Genomic DNA, 14,030 nt, shown 5'->3' on the forward strand with positions numbered 1-14,030 from the left:
AGCTCACAGATAGGGCATAGGTACAGACTGACCAAAATGGAGAAAAAAAGCGCACTTCCCAAATGTGGCATTTTAAATCTGAAACAACCCGACAAACCCATGCATGTCGGGTATCACTGCACTCAGGAGATGTTCCTGAACACATATTGGGGGGTTGTTTGACAGTGACATATACCAGAACCTGTATATCTATAACTAAAGTACAATTTGTGTGAAAAAAAATTACTATTACAAAGTTTGACAAAGTGTAGTTCTATAATTGGTGCATGGAAAGGGTTAAAATAACAGCATTCGGAATACCCTGGGGTGTCTAGTTTTCCAAAATATATGGTTTGAATGGGTTAAATTGAGTTAACCGGCTTCAAAGATATTCCAAAGAGGAGATGGAGGCAGAATGACCAAATGACCACCTGGATTACGCATGCCCCAAAAGTCGCCTTTTACCAGCCAAACAATCTGACAAACCCATGCATGTGGGGTATCGCTGTACTCAGGAGATGTTGCTGAACACACATTGGGGTGTTGTTTGATAGTGACATATACCAGAACCTGTATATCTATAACTAAAGTACAATTTGTGTGGAAAAAAAAAATAAAAAAAATTACTATTACAAAGTTTGACAAAGTGTAGTTGTATAATTGGTGCATGGAAAGGGTTAAAATAACAGCATTTGGAATACCCTGGGGTGTCTAGTTTTCAAAAATATATGGTTTGAGGGGGTTAAATTGAGTTAACCGGCTTCAAAGATGTTCCAAAGAGGAGATGGAGGCAGACTGACCAGATTTGTTAAAAAAGATTTGGAAATCATAAAACGCTGCTTGTACTTATTGCCCTATAACTTACAAAAAACAGCAAAAAAACATAAAAACATTGGGTATCTCTAAACTCAGGACAAGTAGTAGAATCTATTTAGCTAGTTTTTTTACTTGCTTTTTTAGGTGAGTAAAAGATTTTTCAAATAAAAGTCATAAAATGTGTTTTTTTTCAATTTTTCACCATGTTTTTTTTATTTTTTTTATAGTAAATAAGATGATAAGATCAAAATAATGGTATCTGAAGAAAGCCCATCTTGTCCTGAAAAAAACAATATATAACTTATGTGGGTACACTAAATGGGTGAGGAGAAAATTACACCTGAACACAAGCACCACAAAAGTGTCAAAACAGCCTCGGTCCCACAGGGTAGAAAACGAAAAATGAGCCCGGTCCTTAAGGGGTTAAAGCCTGGCTTAATCTTACAGAAATGGATTTTTGTTTAATAAAAAAAAAAAACAAAAGGTAAAAAGTAATATTTCATAAATGGATATTTCGGTTCTGTTTCATTTCTGGCTTGAAAAGTCGCGCAGAATACACGGAAAACAAAATGATTCCTTTTTGGTGCAAAGTTTCAATGTTGATCTTATCACCATGGCAACCATTGACCTGGTTCTTCTGCTTAGACCATTCCTATGGTTGCTATGGTGATAGACCTGATAGAACATTCCATTGGTTCCAACGTTCCAAATGTAGCTGTTGCTCTCAGTACGTTGATATTGCCCTTGATCAAATTAAACTGACCCGTTATCTTAGAACATTAACTGATAATTGCTAAATATCATACGTTATTTGTGGGAAATAATAATATTTTTAAATAAACAGCATGAACTATACTAAATGTTAACAGAATTTTATTGACACGTTAAATTGGAAGTTCAGTTTACAGATAACATGAAAATCCTCTGGTGGAGGTCAGTGTAGGATGATGGTCTTGGACTCCATGGTGTAGCCAGCGAGACAAAGAGGCAGATGATGCAATAATAGGCGTGGCTGAATCAAGTGGGCGGGGCCTAAATCATTTCAGTTCCAACCACAAATGAGACAAGTCGTTGGCAAAGCAGGCTCAGGAGGGCCAACCACATATCCATACATGCGTGGTAGAGCAGCTTGTCAGCGTAACTACCAACATGTCAAGATCATGTCACAGGTGCAATCTCACCTCTCAAAGTCCCTCAAATAAATATAAAATATATTTTCTCCATTTGAGTTTTTCCTCATATTACTATGGCATTTAATTCCACCATCTAAGCGTGCCGACCCTGGCATATGTTGTGTACAGTCACCTACATAGACCTCATGTTCAATCTACATGTATGTACAAACACATGTATGGGATACATTTATAAAGGCCTTTTAAGAAAATTTTGTTTCTGTTCCTTTCTTTTTTTAACTTGATTTGTTAGATATTGGGACATACTGGGGAAAATGTTTTATGTAAATACAAAAAGGAGCACATGGGAGAAGACAATACCTGAGTCTAAGTAGCAATAGGTAATATCTATAATGCTGGAAGTGAAAAGTTATCCTAGGATGAGTGATGTTATTAAGGTGAGGGTATTAAACATGCATGGGATAGACATACGGCTCCTGAATCTAAGACAAGACCAACGACTGATTAAGGTTTGAGTCTTTACAGCAGGAGAAACGGGCGAGTAGACGGGGGCCGAATGGGGCTGATCTGTCGGCAGGTTCCATGATTCTATAACATTAGATTTAAAAGAGCAAAATGCGCTATGCGTTGCTTTGAGACCCTTTGTATCATATTTGTTCAACATTGTGGCTTCACAGAGTCACCTGTTAACCGCTACAATGTAGCAAAATAATGAAAGCATAATTCTGTATATTATGCTGTATGATGTAGCAAAAGGAAAAAAGAATGCATGCAATTTGTGACGTGTATATGTTCTGTTACACACACACACACACTTTTTACGTAAAAAGTCTATAAGGGGAGGCCAAGGAACGGTTGGAGCCTCTCGAAAAAAACAAGACTCCCCCTGAAAATGTTTGATTGGCTGAAATAATTTTTAATGGAGTCATCACGGCGTTAACTGCCACGCTTCATAATTTTAAATAGTCTTCAGTTAGCTAAAACATCAATTTCAATTTTAAGTAAGTCACTTAAAGCCCGGCTTAATCTTGCTGAAATGGATTTTTGTTTAAAAAAAAACCTCCAAAAGGTAAAAAGTAAGATTTCATAAATGGATATTTCGGTTCTGTTTCATTTCTAGCTTCCAAAGTCGCGCAGAATACACAGAAAACAAAATGATTCCTTTTTGGTGCAAAGTTTCAATGTTGATCTTATCACCGTGGCAACCATTGACTTGGTTCTTCTGCTTAGACCATTCCTATGGTTGCTATGGTGATAGAACTGATAGAACATTCCATTGGTTCCAACGTTCCAAACGTAGCAGTTGCTCTCAGTACGTTGATCAAATTAAACTGACCCGTTATGGTCTGTATCTGGAACATGGTGTGGTTTGTGCGTTCGATTGCGAACATAATCTCTAGGTAGAGGTCGGCTTCATTTGCCTTTCGTCCTCCACTACGTTTTCCTAATCCAACAAGTAATAACAGCATCATGAAGGTGCAGAGGCACCCCACGATTATCAGAAGAGTATCTAACATCTTCTCACTCGCCTGCTCTGCTGAGCAATGAGAAGTGTCTGAGTTTCACCTGCTTTATATAACCTCCTATGATGACATCACAGAGGCTGATGATGCAATAGTGGGCGTGGCTGCATCAAGTGGGCAGGGTCTAAATCATTTCAGTTCCAACCACAAATGAGACAAGTCCCTTAAAGCCTGGCTTAATCTTACAGAAATGGATTTTTGTTTAATAAAAAAAAAAAACAAAAGGTAAAAAGTAATATTTCATAAATGGATATTTCGGTTCTGTTTCATTTCTGGCTTGAAAAGTCGCGCAGAATACACGGAAAACAAAATGATTCCTTTTTGGTGCAAAGTTTCAATGTTGATCTTATCACCATGGCAACCATTGACCTGGTTCTTCTGCTTAGACCATTCCTATGGTTGCTATGGTGATAGACCTGATAGAACATTCCATTGGTTCCAACGTTCCAAATGTAGCTGTTGCTCTCAGTACGTTGATATTGCCCTTGATCAAATTAAACTGACCCGTTATCTTAGAACATTAACTGATAATTGCTAAATATCATACGTTATTTGTGGGAAATAATAATATTTTTAAATAAACAGCATGAACTATACTAAATGTTAACAGAATTTTATTGACACGTTAAATTGGAAGTTCAGTTTACAGATAACATGAAAATCCTCTGGTGGAGGTCAGTGTAGGATGATGGTCTTGGACTCCATGGTGTAGCCAGCGAGACAAACAGGCAGATGATGCAATAATAGGCGTGGCTGAATCAAGTGGGCGGGGCCTAAATCATTTCAGTTCCAACCACAAATGAGACAAGTCGTTGGCAAAGCAGGCTCAGGAGGGCCAACCACATATCCATACATGCGTGGTAGAGCAGCTTGTCAGCGTAACTACCAACATGTCAAGATCATGTCACAGGTGCAATCTCACCTCTCAAAGTCCCTCAAATAAATATAAAATATATTTTCTCCATTTGAGTTTTTCCTCATATTACTATGGCATTTAATTCCACCATCTAAGCGTGCCGACCCTGGCATATGTTGTGTACAGTCACCTACATAGACCTCATGTTCAATCTACATGTATGTACAAACACATGTATGGGATACATTTATAAAGGCCTTTTAAGAAAATTTTGTTTCTGTTCCTTTCTTTTTTTAACTTGATTTGTTAGATATTGGGACATACTGGGGAAAATGTTTTATGTAAATACAAAAAGGAGCACATGGGAGAAGACAATACCTGAGTCTAAGTAGCAATAGGTAATATCTATAATGCTGGAAGTGAAAAGTTATCCTAGGATGAGTGATGTTATTAAGGTGAGGGTATTAAACATGCATGGGATAGACATACGGCTCCTGAATCTAAGACAAGACCAACGACTGATTAAGGTTTGAGTCTTTACAGCAGGAGAAACGGGCGAGTAGACGGGGGCCGAATGGGGCTGATCTGTCGGCAGGTTCCATGATTCTATAACATTAGATTTAAAAGAGCAAAATGCGCTATGCGTTGCTTTGAGACCCTTTGTATCATATTTGTTCAACATTGTGGCTTCACAGAGTCACCTGTTAACCGCTACAATGTAGCAAAATAATGAAAGCATAATTCTGTATATTATGCTGTATGATGTAGCAAAAGGAAAAAAGAATGCATGCAATTTGTGACGTGTATATGTTCTGTTACACACACACACACACTTTTTACGTAAAAAGTCTATAAGGGGAGGCCAAGGAACGGTTGGAGCCTCTCGAAAAAAACAAGACTCCCCCTGAAAATGTTTGATTGGCTGAAATAGTTTTTAATGGAGTCATCACGGCGTTAACTGCCACGCTTCATAATTTTAAATAGTCTTCAGTTAGCTAAAACATCAATTTCAATTTTAAGTAAGTCACTTAAAGCCCGGCTTAATCTTGCTGAAATGGATTTTTGTTTAAAAAAAAACCTCCAAAAGGTAAAAAGTAAGATTTCATAAATGGATATTTCGGTTCTGTTTCATTTCTAGCTTCCAAAGTCGCGCAGAATACACAGAAAACAAAATGATTCCTTTTTGGTGCAAAGTTTCAATGTTGATCTTATCACCGTGGCAACCATTGACTTGGTTCTTCTGCTTAGACCATTCCTATGGTTGCTATGGTGATAGAACTGATAGAACATTCCATTGGTTCCAACGTTCCAAACGTAGCAGTTGCTCTCAGTACGTTGATCAAATTAAACTGACCCGTTATGGTCTGTATCTGGAAAATGGTGTGGTTTGTGCGTTCGATTGCGAACATAATCTCTAGGTAGAGGTCGGCTTCATTTGCCTTTCGTCCTCCACTACGTTTTCCTAATCCAACAAGTAATAACAGCATCATGAAGGTGCAGAGGCACCCCACGATTATCAGAAGAGTATCTAACATCTTCTCACTCGCCTGCTCTGCTGAGCAATGAGAAGTGTCTGAGTTTCACCTGCTTTATATAACCTCCTATGATGACATCACAGAGGCTGATGATGCAGTAGTGGGCATGGCTGCATCAAGTGGGCGGGGTCTAAATCATTTCAGTTCCAACCACAAATGAGACAAGTCCCTTAAAGCCTGGCTTAATCTTACAGAAATGGATTTTTGTTTAATAAAAAAAAAAAAAAAAAGGTAAAAAGTAATATTTCATAAATGGATATTTCGGTTCTGTTTCATTTCTGGCTTGAAAAGTCGCGCAGAATACACGGAAAACAAAATGATTCCTTTTTGGTGCAAAGTTTCAATGTTGATCTTATCACCATGGCAACCATTGACCTGGTTCTTCTGCTTAGACCATTCCTATGGTTGCTATGGTGATAGACCTGATAGAACATTCCATTGGTTCCAACGTTCCAAATGTAGCTGTTGCTCTCAGTACGTTGATATTGCCCTTGATCAAATTAAACTGACCCGTTATCTCAGAACATTAACTGATAATTGCTAAATATCATACGTTATTTGTGGGAAATAATAATATTTTTAAATAAACAGCATGAACTATACTAAATGTTAACAGAATTTTATTGACACGTTAAATTGGAAGTTCAGTTTACAGATAACATGAAAATCCTCTGGGGGAGGTCAGTGTAGGATGATGGCCTTGGACTCCATGGTGTAGCCAGCGAGACAAACAGGCAGATGATGCAATAATAGGCGTGGCTGAATCAAGTGGGCGGGGCCTAAATCATTTCAGTTCCAACCACAAATGAGACAAGTCGTTGGCAAAGCAGGCTCAGGAGGGCCAACCACATATCCATACATGCGTGGTAGAGCAGCTTGTCAGCGTAACTACCAACATGTCAAGATCATGTCACAGGTGCAATCTCACCTCTCAAAGTCCCTCAAATAAATATAAAATATATTTTCTCCATTTGAGTTTTTCCTCATATTACTATGGCATTTAATTCCACCATCTAAGCGTGCCGACCCTGGCATATGTTGTGTACAGTCACCTACATAGACCTCATGTTCAATCTACATGTATGTACAAACACATGTATGGGATACATTTATAAAGGCCTTTTAAGAAAATTTTGTTTCTGTTCCTTTCTTTTTTTAACTTGATTTGTTAGATATTGGGACATACTGGGGAAAATGTTTTATGTAAATACAAAAAGGAGCACATGGGAGAAGACAATACCTGAGTCTAAGTAGCAATAGGTAATATCTATAATGCTGGAAGTGAAAAGTTATCCTAGGATGAGTGATGTTATTAAGGTGAGGGTATTAAACATGCATGGGATAGACATACGGCTCCTGAATCTAAGACAAGACCAACGACTGATTAAGGTTTGAGTCTTTACAGCAGGAGAAACGGGCGAGTAGACGGGGGCCGAATGGGGCCGATCTGTCGGCAGGTTCCATGATTCTATAATATTAGATTTAAAAGAGCAAAATGCGCTATGCGTTGCTTTGAGACCCTTTGTATCATATTTGTTCAACATTGTGGCTTCACAGAGTCACCTGTTAACCGCTACAATGTAGCAAAATAATGAAAGCATAATTCTGTATATTATGCTGTATGATGTAGCAAAAGGAAAAAAGAATGCATGCAATTTGTGACATGTATATGTTCTGTTACACACACACACACTTTTTACGTAAAAAGTCTATAAGGGGAGGCCAAGGAACGGTTGGAGCCTCTCGAAAAAAACAAGACTCCCCCTGAAAATGTTTGATTGGCTGAAATAGTTTTTAATGGAGTCATCACGGCGTTAACTGCCACGCTTCATAATTTTAAATAGTCTTCAGTTAGCTAAAACATCAATTTCAATTTTAAGTAAGTCACTTAAAGCCCGGCTTAATCTTGCTGAAATGGATTTTTGTTTAAAAAAAAACCTCCAAAAGGTAAAAAGTAAGATTTCATAAATGGATATTTCGGTTCTGTTTCATTTCTAGCTTCCAAAGTCGCGCAGAATACACAGAAAACAAAATGATTCCTTTTTGGTGCAAAGTTTCAATGTTGATCTTATCACCGTGGCAACCATTGACTTGGTTCTTCTGCTTAGACCATTCCTATGGTTGCTATGGTGATAGAACTGATAGAACATTCCATTGGTTCCAACGTTCCAAACGTAGCAGTTGCTCTCAGTACGTTGATCAAATTAAACTGACCCGTTATGGTCTGTATCTGGAACATGGTGTGGTTTGTGCGTTCGATTGCGAACATAATCTCTAGGTAGAGGTCGGCTTCATTTGCCTTTCGTCCTCCACTACGTTTTCCTAATCCAACAAGTAATAAAAGCATCGTGAAGGTGCAGAGGCACCCCACGATTATCAGAAGAGTATCTAACATCTTCTCACTCGCCTGCTCTGCTGAGCAATGAGAAGTGTCTGAGTTTCACCTGCTTTATATAACCTCCTATGATGACATCACAGAGGCTGATGATGCAATAGTGGGCGTGGCTGCATCAGGTGGGCGGGGTCTAAATCATTTCAGTTCCAACCACAAATGAGACAAGTCCCTTAAAGCCTGGCTTAATCTTACAGAAATGGATTTTTGTTTAATAAAAAAACAAACAAAAGGTAAAAAGTAATATTTCATAAATGGATATTTCGGTTCTGTTTCATTTCTGGCTTGAAAAGTCGCGCAGAATACACGGAAAACAAAATGATTCCTTTTTGGTGCAAAGTTTCAATGTTGATCTTATCACCATGGCAACCATTGACCTGGTTCTTCTGCTTAGACCATTCCTATGGTTGCTATGGTGATAGACCTGATAGAACATTCCATTGGTTCCAACGTTCCAAATGTAGCTGTTGCTCTCAGTACCTTGATATTGCCCTTGATCAAATTAAACTGACCCGTTATCTTAGAACATTAACTGATAATTGCTAAATATCATACGTTATTTGTGGGAAATAATAATATTTTTAAATAAACAGCATGAACTATACTAAATGTTAACAGAATTTTATTGACACGTTAAATTGGAAGTTCAGTTTACAGATAACATGAAAATCCTCTGGTGGAGGTCAGTGTAGGATGATGGTCTTGGACTCCATGGTGTAGCCAGCGAGACAAACAGGCAGATGATGCAATAATAGGCGTGGCTGAATCAAGTGGGCGGGGCCTAAATCATTTCAGTTCCAACCACAAATGAGACAAGTCGTTGGCAAAGCAGGCTCAGGAGGGCCAACCACATATCCATACATGCGTGGTAGAGCAGCTTGTCAGCGTAACTACCAACATGTCAAGATCATGTCACAGGTGCAATCTCACCTCTCAAAGTCCCTCAAATAAATATAAAATATATTTTCTCCATTTGAGTTTTTCCTCATATTACTATGGCATTTAATTCCACCATCTAAGCGTGCCGACCCTGGCATATGTTGTGTACAGTCACCTACATAGACCTCATGTTCAATCTACATGTATGTACAAACACATGTATGGGATACATTTATAAAGGCCTTTTAAGAAAATTTTGTTTCTGTTCCTTTCTTTTTTTAACTTGATTTGTTAGATATTGGGACATACTGGGGAAAATGTTTTATGTAAATACAAAAAGGAGCACATGGGAGAAGACAATACCTGAGTCTAAGTAGCAATAGGTAATATCTATAATGCTGGAAGTGAAAAGTTATCCTAGGATGAGTGATGTTATTAAGGTGAGGGTATTAAACATGCATGGGATAGACATACGGCTCCTGAATCTAAGACAAGACCAACGACTGATTAAGGTTTGAGTCTTTACAGCAGGAGAAACGGGCGAGTAGACGGGGGCCGAATGGGGCCGATCTGTCGGCAGGTTCCATGATTCTATAATATTAGATTTAAAAGAGCAAAATGCGCTATGCGTTGCTTTGAGACCCTTTGTATCATATTTGTTCAACCTTGTGGCTTCACAGTCACCTGTTAACGCTACAATGTAGCAAAATAATGAAAGCATAATTCTGTATATTATGCTGTATGATGTAGCAAAAGGAAAAAAGAATGCATGCAATTTGTGACGTGTATATGTTCTGTTACACACACACACACACACTTTTTACGTAAAAAGTCTATAAGGGGAGGCCAAGGAACGGTTGGAGCCTCTCGAAAAAAACAAGACTTCCCCTGAAAATGTTTGATTGGCTGAAATAGTTTTTAATGGAGTCATCACGGCGTTAACTGCCACGCTTCATAATTTTAAATAGTCTTCAGTTAGCTAAAACATCAATTTCAATTTTAAGTAAGTCACTTAAAGCCCGGCTTAATCTTGCTGAAATGGATTTTTGTTTAAAAAAAAACCTCCAAAAGGTAAAAAGTAAGATTTCATAAATGGATATTTCGGTTCTGTTTCATTTCTAGCTTCCAAAGTCGCGCAGAATACACAGAAAACAAAATGATTCCTTTTTGGTGCAAAGTTTCAATGTTGATCTTATCACCGTGGCAACCATTGACTTGGTTCTTCTGCTTAGACCATTCCTATGGCTGCTATGGTGATAGAACTGATAGAACATTCCATTGGTTCCAACGTTCCAAACGTAGCAGTTGCTCTCAGTACGTTGATCAAATTAAACTGACCCGTTATGGTCTGTATCTGGAACATGGTGTGGTTTGTGCGTTCGATTGCGAACATAATCTCTAGGTAGAGGTCGGCTTCATTTGCCTTTCGTCCTCCACTACGTTTTCCTAATCCAACAAGTAATAAAAGCATCGTGAAGGTGCAGAGGCACCCCACGATTATCAGAAGAGTATCTAACATCTTCTCACTCGCCTGCTCTGCTGAGCAATGAGAAGTGTCTGAGTTTCACCTGCTTTATATAACCTCCTATGATGACATCACAGAGGCTGATGATGCAATAGTGGGCGTGGCTGCATCAGGTGGGCGGGGTCTAAATCATTTCAGTTCCAACCACAAATGAGACAAGTCCCTTAAAGCCTGGCTTAATCTTACAGAAATGGATTTTTGTTTAATAAAAAAAAAAAAAAAAAGGTAAAAAGTAATATTTCATAAATGGATATTTCGGTTCTGTTTCATTTCTGGCTTGAAAAGTCGCGCAGAATACACGGAAAACAAAATGATTCCTTTTTGGTGCAAAGTTTCAATGTTGATCTTATCACCATGGCAACCATTGACCTGGTTCTTCTGCTTAGACCATTCCTATGGTTGCTATGGTGATAGACCTGATAGAACATTCCATTGGTTCCAACGTTCCAAATGTAGCTGTTGCTCTCAGTACGTTGATATTGCCCTTGATCAAATTAAACTGACCCGTTATCTTAGAACATTAACTGATAATTGCTAAATATCATACGTTATTTGTGGGATATAATAATATTTTTAAATAAACAGCATGAACTATACTAAATGTTAACAGAATTTTATTGACACGTTAAATTGGAAGTTCAGTTTACAGATAACATGAAAATCCTCTGGTGGAGGTCAGTGTAGGATGATAGTCTTGGACTCCATGGTGTAGCCAGCGAGACAAACAGGCAGATGATGCAATAATAGGCGTGGCTGAATCAAGTGGGCGGGGCCTAAATCATTTCAGTTCCAACCACAAATGAGACAAGTCGTTGGCAAAGCAGGCTCAGGAGGGCCAACCACATATCCATACATGCGTGGTAGAGCAGCTTGTCAGCGTAACTACCAACATGTCAAGATCATGTCACAGGTGCAATCTCACCTCTCAAAGTCCCTCAAATAAATATAAAATATATTTTCTCCATTTGAGTTTTTCCTCATATTACTATGGCATTTAATTCCACCATCTAAGCGTGCCGACCCTGGCATATGTTGTGTACAGTCACCTACATAGACCTCATGTTCAATCTACATGTATGTACAAACACATGTATGGGATACATTTATAAAGGCCTTTTAAGAAAATTTTGTTTCGGTTCCTTTCTTTTTTTTAACTTGATTTGTTAGATATTGGGACATACTGGGGAAAATGTTTTATGTAAATACAAAAAGGAGCACATGGGAGAAGACAATACCTGAGTCTAATTAGTAATAGGTAATGTCTATAATGCTGGAAGTGAAAAGTTATCCTAGGATGAGTGATGTTATTAAGGTGAGGGTATTAAACATGCATGGGATAGACATACGGCTCCTGAATCTAAGACAAGACCAACGACTGATTAAGGTTTGAGTCTTTACAGCAGGAGAAACGGGCGAGTAGACGGGGGCCGAATGGGGCCGATCTGTCGGCAGGTTCCATGATTCTATAACATTAGATTTAAAAGAGCAAAATGCGCTATGCGTTGCTTTGAGACCCTTTGTATCATATTTGTTCAACATTGTGGCTTCACAGAGTCACCTGTTAACCGCTACAATGTAGCAAAATAATGAAAGCATAATTCTGTATATTATGCTGTATGATGTAGCAAAAGGAAAAAAGAATGCATGCAATTTGTGACATGTATATTTTCTGTTACACACACACACACACACACACACTTTTTACGTAAAAATTCTATAAGGGGAGGCCAAGGAACGGTTGGAGCCTCTCGAAAAAAACAAGACTCCCCCTGAAAATGTTTGATTGGCTGAAATAGTTTTTAATGGAGTCATCACGGCGTTAACTGCCACGCTTCATAATTTTAAATAGTCTTCAGTTAGCTAAAACATCAATTTCAATTTTAAGTAAGTCACTTAAAGCCCGGCTTAATCTTGCTGAAATCGATTTTTGTTTAAAAAAAACCTCCAAAAGGTAAAAAGTAAGATTTCATAAATGGATATTTCGGTTCTGTTTCATTTCTAGCTTCCAAAGTCGTGCAGAATACACAGAAAACAAAATGATTCCTTTTTGGTGCAAAGTTTCAATGTTGATCTTATCACCGTGGCAACCATTGACTTGGTTCTTCTGCTTAGACCATTCCTATGGTTGCTATGGTGATAGAACTGATAGAACATTCCATTGGTTCCAACGTTCCAAACGTAGCAGTTGCTCTCAGTACGTTGATCAAATTAAACTGACCCGTTATGGTCTGTATCTGGAACATGGTGTGGTTTGTGCGTTCGATTGCGAACATAATCTCTAGGTAGAGGTCGGCTTCATTTGCCTTTCGTCCTCCACTACGTTTTCCTAATCCAACAAGTAATAAAAGCATCATGAAGGTGCAGAGGCACCCCACGATTATCAGAAGAGTATCTAACATCTTCTCACTCGCCTGCTCTGCTGAGCAATGAGAAGTGTCTGAGTTTCACCTGCTTTATATAACCTCCTATGATGACATCACAGAGGCTGATGATGCAATAGTGGGCGTGGCTGCATCAAGTGGGCGGGGTCTAAATCATTTCAGTTCCAACCACAAATGAGACAAGTCCCATAAAGCCTGGCTTAATCTTACAGAAATGGATTTTTGTTTAATAAAAAAAAACAAAAGGTAAAAAGTAATATTTCATAAATGGATATTTCGGTTCTGTTTCATTTCTGGCTTGAAAAGTCGCGCAGAATACACGGAAAACAAAATGATTCCTTTTTGGTGCAAAGTTTCAATGTTGATCTTATCACCATGGCAACCATTGACCTGGTTCTTCTGCTTAGACCATTCCTATGGTGATAGACCTGATAGAACATTCCATTGGTTCCAACGTTCCAAATGTAGCTGTTGCTCTCAGTACGTTGATATTGCCCTTGATCAAATTAAACTGACCCGTTATCTTAGAACATTAACTGATAATTGCTAACTATCATACGTTATTTGTGGGAAATAATAATATTTTTAAATAAACAGCATGAACTATACTAAATGTTAACAGAATTTTATTGACACGTTAAATTGGAAGTTCAGTTTACAGATAACATGAAAATCCTCTGGTGGAGGTCAGTGTAGGATGATGGTCTTGGACTCCATGGTGTAGCCAGCGAGACAAACAGGCAGATGATGCAATAATAGGCGTGGCTGAATCAAGTGGGCGGGGCCTAAATCATTTCAGTTCCAAACACAAATGAGACAAGTCGTTGGCAAAGCAGGCTCAGGAGGGCCAACCACATATCCATACATGCGTGGTAGAGCAGCTTGTCAGCGTAACTACCAACATGTCAAGATCATGTCACAGGTGCAATCTCACCTCTCAAAGTCCCTCAAATAAATATAAAATATATTTTCTCCATTTGAGTTTTTCCTCATATTACTATGGCATTTAAT

This window comes from Spea bombifrons, chromosome 9 (assembly GCF_027358695.1).
Source record: "Spea bombifrons isolate aSpeBom1 chromosome 9, aSpeBom1.2.pri, whole genome shotgun sequence".
NCBI classification, from domain to species: domain Eukaryota; kingdom Metazoa; phylum Chordata; class Amphibia; order Anura; family Pelobatidae; genus Spea; species Spea bombifrons.